This window comes from Oncorhynchus clarkii, chromosome 5, assembly GCF_045791955.1.
Source record: "Oncorhynchus clarkii lewisi isolate Uvic-CL-2024 chromosome 5, UVic_Ocla_1.0, whole genome shotgun sequence".
In the NCBI taxonomy this organism is placed as follows: Eukaryota; Metazoa; Chordata; class Actinopteri; order Salmoniformes; family Salmonidae; genus Oncorhynchus; species Oncorhynchus clarkii.
Genome location: NC_092151.1, coordinates 36,865,848 through 36,872,906, shown reverse-complemented (window position 1 = coordinate 36,872,906; position 7,059 = coordinate 36,865,848).

The window sequence follows — 7,059 nt, the reverse complement described above, 5'->3', positions numbered from 1 at the left end:
GTGGTGACAGAGAGCATACCAACACGGGCAATCAGAGAGGCTTTATGCTTTTTTGTCTGTTGATGTTCTACCACTGCCGTTCTTCCCCCGCTGCCAATTGAAAAAGAGGAATTACAAAGGGTGCAGTTAACCATTCTATCGTCTTGACCTGAGCATATAAATGGACATTCTCTCATGTTGTCATTAAAATGGCATTTCAGTTTCTTGGAACGAGCCATTGTACCTCTGTCTGCTCTTCTTCACTCTCCTTGTGTCACTCTTCTTACTCTCTTAACTTTTTCTTCTCCTCCAATCTTTCTCCTCTTTTCTTCACTCCTCTTCCTGCTCTTTTTTCCTTACCTTCTCTTTACCTTTCCACATCACTCTTCCATACTCTCCTCACTTCACTCTTTTTACTCCCTTAATCTTTCCTTCTCCAATCTTTAATAATAAATTGTACACTATTAGATAAAATACTTTGGTTAACAGATTCCCATTGCATGCCTCATTTTTGTATTTTATCTCAAAAACATTGGTTGGAATAATACATTGGCAGTCTCTGTAATCATATCTTATCTTTCCTCTAACTCTTTCACGCTTCTTCCTATCCAGTCTTTGTCCTCTCCACTCTCTAACAGTAAATATTATGCTAATGTTAACCATGAAAATTTCAAAATATATTTTCACACTACTTATTATAATGCCAAACCATTAAATTGTAATCTACAAACGTTTTTTAACCTAGCTACTATGACAGTAGCTAGCTAACCTAACTAGATAACTTAGTCGACATAGCTAATGTTAGCTAACATAACCTATTTAAAACCTTATAAAGCAGATCATCTATCTATATAATAAATTGTGACATTATAACCTCATTAGCTAGTATCTCAAATGATTGTAACATACCTGGCTTGAAAAGACGTTTGTGGTGATGTTGTCGATTCACTTGACACTTGCTAGCTTCTGGCTGAGTTTTCCACATCAGTTTTCTCTAAAACTAGCGCGAGCAAGTAGTTAGTAGAAGAAGAGGGAATGAAGATGATATGGTGAGCAGCCCCCTCTGCTGGACAAAATAAGCATAACGCGATTGAGACGTCAACCGACAGACTCCGGTCTTTCTTGCCAAGTAAAATATTATTTCACTTTGCAGTCTGTTTTTAGCACAGCTCCAGTCGGGGACAGGCCACCAAAAACGGGGAAGTCTGGTCACCCTAAATTAGGTTAAAGGGTTAAGGTTGGAGTTGGGGGAAGGATTAGCTAACATGCTGAGTAGTTGCAAAGTAGCTAAATAGTAGTAAGTAGTTGAAAAGTGGCTAATTAGCTAAAATTCTAAAGTTGTCAGTGATGAGATTCGAACTCGCAAAATTTGAGTTGCTAGACGTTCGCATTATATGCCTACCCATCCACCCTGACCAACCACCCTACTTTCATTTTTGCCTTAAGTAACCATCTGCCTTATATTCTGTTAGTGTTCAAATACTGGAGAGTTGAGACCAAATCACGGACGCTGGACAGAGTGGATTTCAGTTGTAACAAAAGACAGTTTTAATGAGTCAGAGATATCTTGTCCCGCAGTTTTACGTGCACGGACCTAGTTCGCATGACTCGGCAAGGAGCCAGGTGAAAAAGAGGCCTATACAATGGTTACATTCATTTTTATACATAGAATAAAGTAGGTGGAGTCTTGTCGTTTCGGTCTTCTTGACTGGTCGGAGGGTTGGAGGCGGGCCTTGCTCTAGCCAGAGCGGGCCCCATTGGTGCACAGCAAAAGTTCTTTGCTCTTGGGACCGGCCAGTTAGAGGGAGATGAGATGTGTGTTTATATAAGGAAGAGGGGGTCAGTCTTATGGCTGGGTGTATGTGTTCTTACGACGGAATGTCTTTGTTTATATGAGCTATGTGTATGAATATTTATATAACAAATCCCCCTCTTCACGTCTATTAGACGTGAAAACTATAGCAGAAAGGTGGCGGTTGCAATCGTGGGTATACATAAGGTGGTGCTCCTAACCTTGTCTGGTTTGCATGGTGGGTCTGTAGGTGTAGTGCTACGTTTGGGACGAGAGTGATTGGAGGGAGTGATATCAGGAAAGGAGTTAGGGACATGTGTAGGGGTTGGTGTATGTGATGGGGCAGGGTGAAATAGTTGTTCAATTAACCATGTGAAAGTCCTAGGGTTACTCCAAATATCAGTAGGAATATCACAAATAAGGGACCAGATATCCCCAGCCTCACCCAGAGAGGGAGAAATTTCCCTCTAACTGGGCGAGGTTCCCTTCTCAGGGGAGGCGGAGTTCGATGCCGCATCACCTGAGGAAGGAGTGTCTTCATTTGGAATCGAATTTAGGCCGCTCAAATCAGCTCTGACTTCAGTCAGTGTTCTAGAAGGAATTGGGGCTGGGGTGCAATGTGTAAGGCGGTGCCAAGGTGTGCCTGATTTACCTTTGACCTGGACTGAGTGTGAAGTAACCTCCTTCACTTCGTACGGTCCAGTCCACCTGGGTTCCAGCCACTTTCTCTTGTGGACTGTAACCCTCACCCCGTCACCAACCTTTACCTTCAGTAGTGGCGTGTCCCCCGGCAGCTCCCCCTCCTGGACCTTGTGAACCTGGGTAGAGAGTGCTGCAGAGAGAACCGTCAGTTTTTTCACATAATTAGACATTACAATTTGTTGTACATCAAGGGCGGGCATATGACCTCCCTCCCTTGGTGGACCATGCATGACTCTACCAGTCATTATCCCATGAGGCACATACTTTAGCTATCTTAGCTTTTGCTTTTGGTTTGACGTTCCACCAGATTTTGGGATTGGGGCCTGTACACAGATCCAAATCTGTGGGTTATGCCAAATCTTTCTTCCACCTGTCTCAGGTGTTTGTTAAATGTGAGCCATTTGTCAAATTTGATTTGTCTTGGGATGCCATACCTGGGTATTAGTTTGGTTTGTAGCCACTCAAAGACTGACCTAATACCCTCCCCTTTTGTTAGTATTGCCTCTACCCATTTGGAGAACCTATCTACTATGACTAGGAGATAGAGTTTGCCTTTAGATAAATTTTCGGGGCCCATGTCGGTGTAGTCTATACTAATATCCTGAAAACATGCATTAGGTATTACGTATGAGCCCATTGGTGTTTGATATGGTTTCTTTGGGTTGTGTCTGTCACAACCATTGCATTCGTCACAAAATAAATCATCGTCATAAAATAAGTCAGTCATATTTTTTATGTGAGGGTGCCACCAGATGTGCGAGGCCTTTTTGGAGGGTCTTTAGTTTGCCTTCGTGTGTGGGGCCATGTGTTTCTCATAAAAGTTCTGGGTCCATCAGTGTGGCCTGCTTCATGGGCATGGGCTGAGTCTGTATAGATATTCAGTCTTTCCTTTTCCTCTGATGAGGACCTGCGTCAATACGATGATTTCAGCTAATTTGGCCGATGCTGGTTGAGGGATGATGGCTGATTGAAGGGTGACATCACGAGGTGAGCTGTTTTTTTCAATAGCTTTTGCTACTGCAGCAACGTATCTGGAGCATGTTGACTGTCCTACCTCAATGTGGTCAAGTTTGAAGAGTAGTACATCAAGACCCTTCTCTCCCCCTCTTGTTTCTGGAATAGGACGGATGAGGTGAATCCTTCCCTTCCAGAAACATCCAAATGGAACTTGTTCTTGTAGTCAGGTGCAGTCAGAGCTGCTGCCGCTGATAGATCCGTTTTCAGGAGTGCTATGGCTGTTGATGCTTCAGCCGTCCAGGCCAGGGGTGCATGGAGGTTCCTTGATCGTAGGATGACCGGTGCTGCCACCCCCTCTGGGCCACACCCAATGGTACAACACCTGATAGGTGGGGTCAGGTGCATCATGTCTTCGTTCCAGTCTGCAGTGTAGAGGCAGTCATCAGTTTCTGTTGCATTGAGTGTGCAATGGATCTCAGCTTGGGGAGTCTTATATGGGTGCAGAGTGTAGATTTGAGCTTTCAGTTGGTTGAACTTAAACTGGATGTGAGGGGTGGCAGGCCCTGTGGGTAGGCATTTTAGCCAGTACACTTCTTGGGCTTCAGACAGTGTGGTCATCGGCAGGAGTGGCATCCTCATCATTCTTACTGGGTGATCAGGTGTTGAAGTGGGAGGGTTGGTTGTAATCTTGCTGCTCCTGCTGCATGTGGCTAGATTCTGGGTGGTTGTATGCTGGCTGTTGCTGATGCATGGGTGTGGGTCCTGGTTGCTGATGTTGCAGAGGTGGGTTTCCCCCACTTCCTCTTGCTCTCCATTGCTGTTGCTGCGGGGAGAGTGGTTTCATGCAATCTCTGGCAAAATGACCGGTAATTCCGCAGTTAAAACACTGGTAGTTTCCCCCTCTGTGTTGTCCAGTGTAGGGACCCCGTCGAGCCCATACTGGGTGTTGTTGTTGCAAGATATACTGCTGTGGGGGAGGGTATTGGGGTGGTTGGGCCCCCCTAGTGGCCGTGAGTGAGGCTGCCTGCTGTTGGATCATCTGAGCGACAGTCTGGGCCACTATTTGGGAGATGTCTGTTTTGGTTCCCGGCTCCTTCGTTTCTTCCGCCACCATCTGTTTCTTAGGTTTTTCTCCTTGTTGTGCTTCCTTCAATTGGAGTTTCAGGAGTTGTACCTGGAGGGACTGCACCTGGCTCTCAGCACCCCCTCTTTCCTTGTTGTGCTGGGTCACATGGTGGTGCACATGCGTATTGAATTAGGTCAGAGGAAGTGCAATCAACCCTACCGTTCCTCTGAGTTTGGTTTTAACATCTCCAGGACACCCGTTGACCACCATTTCCTTCCACATGCTGAGTGTGGTATCAGTGTGATCGAATGGTTCTTCGTGGACCGATCTCCATGTGGTCTTAGCCCTGTCCAGGTATGCTGCAGGTTGCTCACCTGGGTTGATTGTGAAGGAGGATAAGGTGGCATGGTTTCTTTCTGTAGGGTATGCTCTCCGTAGAACTTCCCATAATCTGGTACGGAAGTGGTCTATGGGCAGTGTTGGGGCCCGCCATCCAAGGTCAGCTGCTGTCATGAGGGCCTCCATGGTTCCGTGGTCGGTGGCTCTTGCTAGAAGTGCTTTCATGTCTCCTAGGCAGAGTTGCAGGCCTGACGTAAGTGTCTGCAGTTGAAGTAGCCACGCTGAAGCTCCTCCATGTAGGCTAGGCATCTGTCCCATCAGTGTTGTTAAATCAGTCATTTTCCAGGGCTGGTACTCCACAGTGTGTGCATCACCTGGTGTCGGTCGCAGGGGGTACTGTCCTGCCATCTCCTGCTCTCGCTCTCTTCTATCAGCAATTCTGGAGGATCGACGGAGTGTTTCGGACCCCATTGATTCGGTAACTTTGGTTACTGTTCCTCTCATTATGCCTTCCACACGGTAGGCTCCCTCTCTGTTGTTATCTTGGTTAGCTATTAGCTCCCTGAGTTCCTTAGCTCGAGCTATTGATGATTTCAGCAGCTCCTGCATCTTAGTCACGTTTGGAGCTCCCATCGGAGCTGGGGTGAGCACCATGTCAATTTCTTCTTCGTTTTCGATATCCATGTTCTGATGACAGTCCTCCCTATCCGTCTGATAGAAGTGGTTTGAATCTAATCTTGTTTGTAAGTGTCCTCTGGTTTCAGAGGTGAGAGAGTTCACAGAGGAGCATTGCGGCCTCCGTTCCTGGGGGAGGTCTCCTGCTCCTGGAATCCCAGTTTCGAACTGTTCACATACCATATGGCCAACCGTTATCCCCAGGGTAATTTCCCCTTTTAACTCCCCTTGGTCTATTCTCAGAACTGGAGCCTGTATTGTGGGAGGTGCCCTGGGCAGGAATGGGTTGTGTGACGGGCTCCGGTGATTTTGTCCCTTTGAGTATGGCTGGGGCTGAACTGCCTCCATTGTCAATTGTGGATATAGTGAGGGAGAAACGGCCACAGGGGGAGCCGTGGGCAAGTTCTCAGGCGGAGCTTTAACATCCCCCGACGCCACAATAGCCACGCCCATCATGTCTGGTGTGTTTTTGGGTAGCACCCTCCTACTCTCCTGTATGGCCCATGTACCTATCTTGAGCTCCCCCTCTGCTCTCTCTCTCTCTCTTGTACCTACTTTTTTGAACCTGTGTATCTTGTTTCTCTCCGCCTCACTCGCTTTTGCATGCTCTACCGCGTCCTCTAATTCTGTCTGCATATCTTGGAGTTTCCCCCCTGTAGGTGGTCCTCCGCTAAAATAACCTGCTTGTGTCCATCTTATCCGTAATCCTTTCCACACTTTCTCCACTTTCCCATACTGTTTTTTACCTCCCGCTCTATCAATCATACTCTGATCTAAATATTCATTGAATTTTAGTTTGGGCGTGGTAGCTGCAGACATTTTATCTAGTTCGTCTGATAATGTGTATAATGCGTTATTTAGGTATATTCAATCCTTACTATGTGGTGTTTATTTCTATCGTTGTATGCTTAGCCTGTCCCTGGTCGAGACAAAGGGGGTTATCAGTATGTGACGCCCGCCACGTGTGTATTTCACCGGTATTTTATTTGAATTTGTTCAGCGATTCGTTTAGGTATTTTCTATAAATGATTCTGCGATTTCCTTTTAGAACAATATATCAGTGAATATATGCGGTTCTATAACAATTTTCAGAGTAATTCTAGCTCTTTAGGAAATATAGATAGAATTTCTAGACAACTAAGAGTTGTTCAGTGAATTATTTAAATACTTTCTGTAAACAATTCAGTAAATTCCTTTATGAACTTATATCAGTAAATTCGAGCGATTCTATAGCAATTGTCAGAATAATTATATATCTTTAGGAAATATGGATAGAATAGAAAAACCCAAAAATCAGTGTGTAGCTTTTAGCGTCTGTCAAACAAAGTCTGTACTAAGCTCGGCGGCTTATTTAAATACTTTCTAGAAACAATTCAGTAAGTTCCTTTATGAACTTATATCAGTAAATTCCAGCGATTCTATAGCAATTGTCAGAATAATTTTAAACTTTAGGCAATATCAACAGGAATGAAAAAAAACGAAAATCAGTATTCCAGCCCGGCTGCTGTCAATCAAAGTTGCCCGGCCATTCGATACTAAGGTGGCTTTG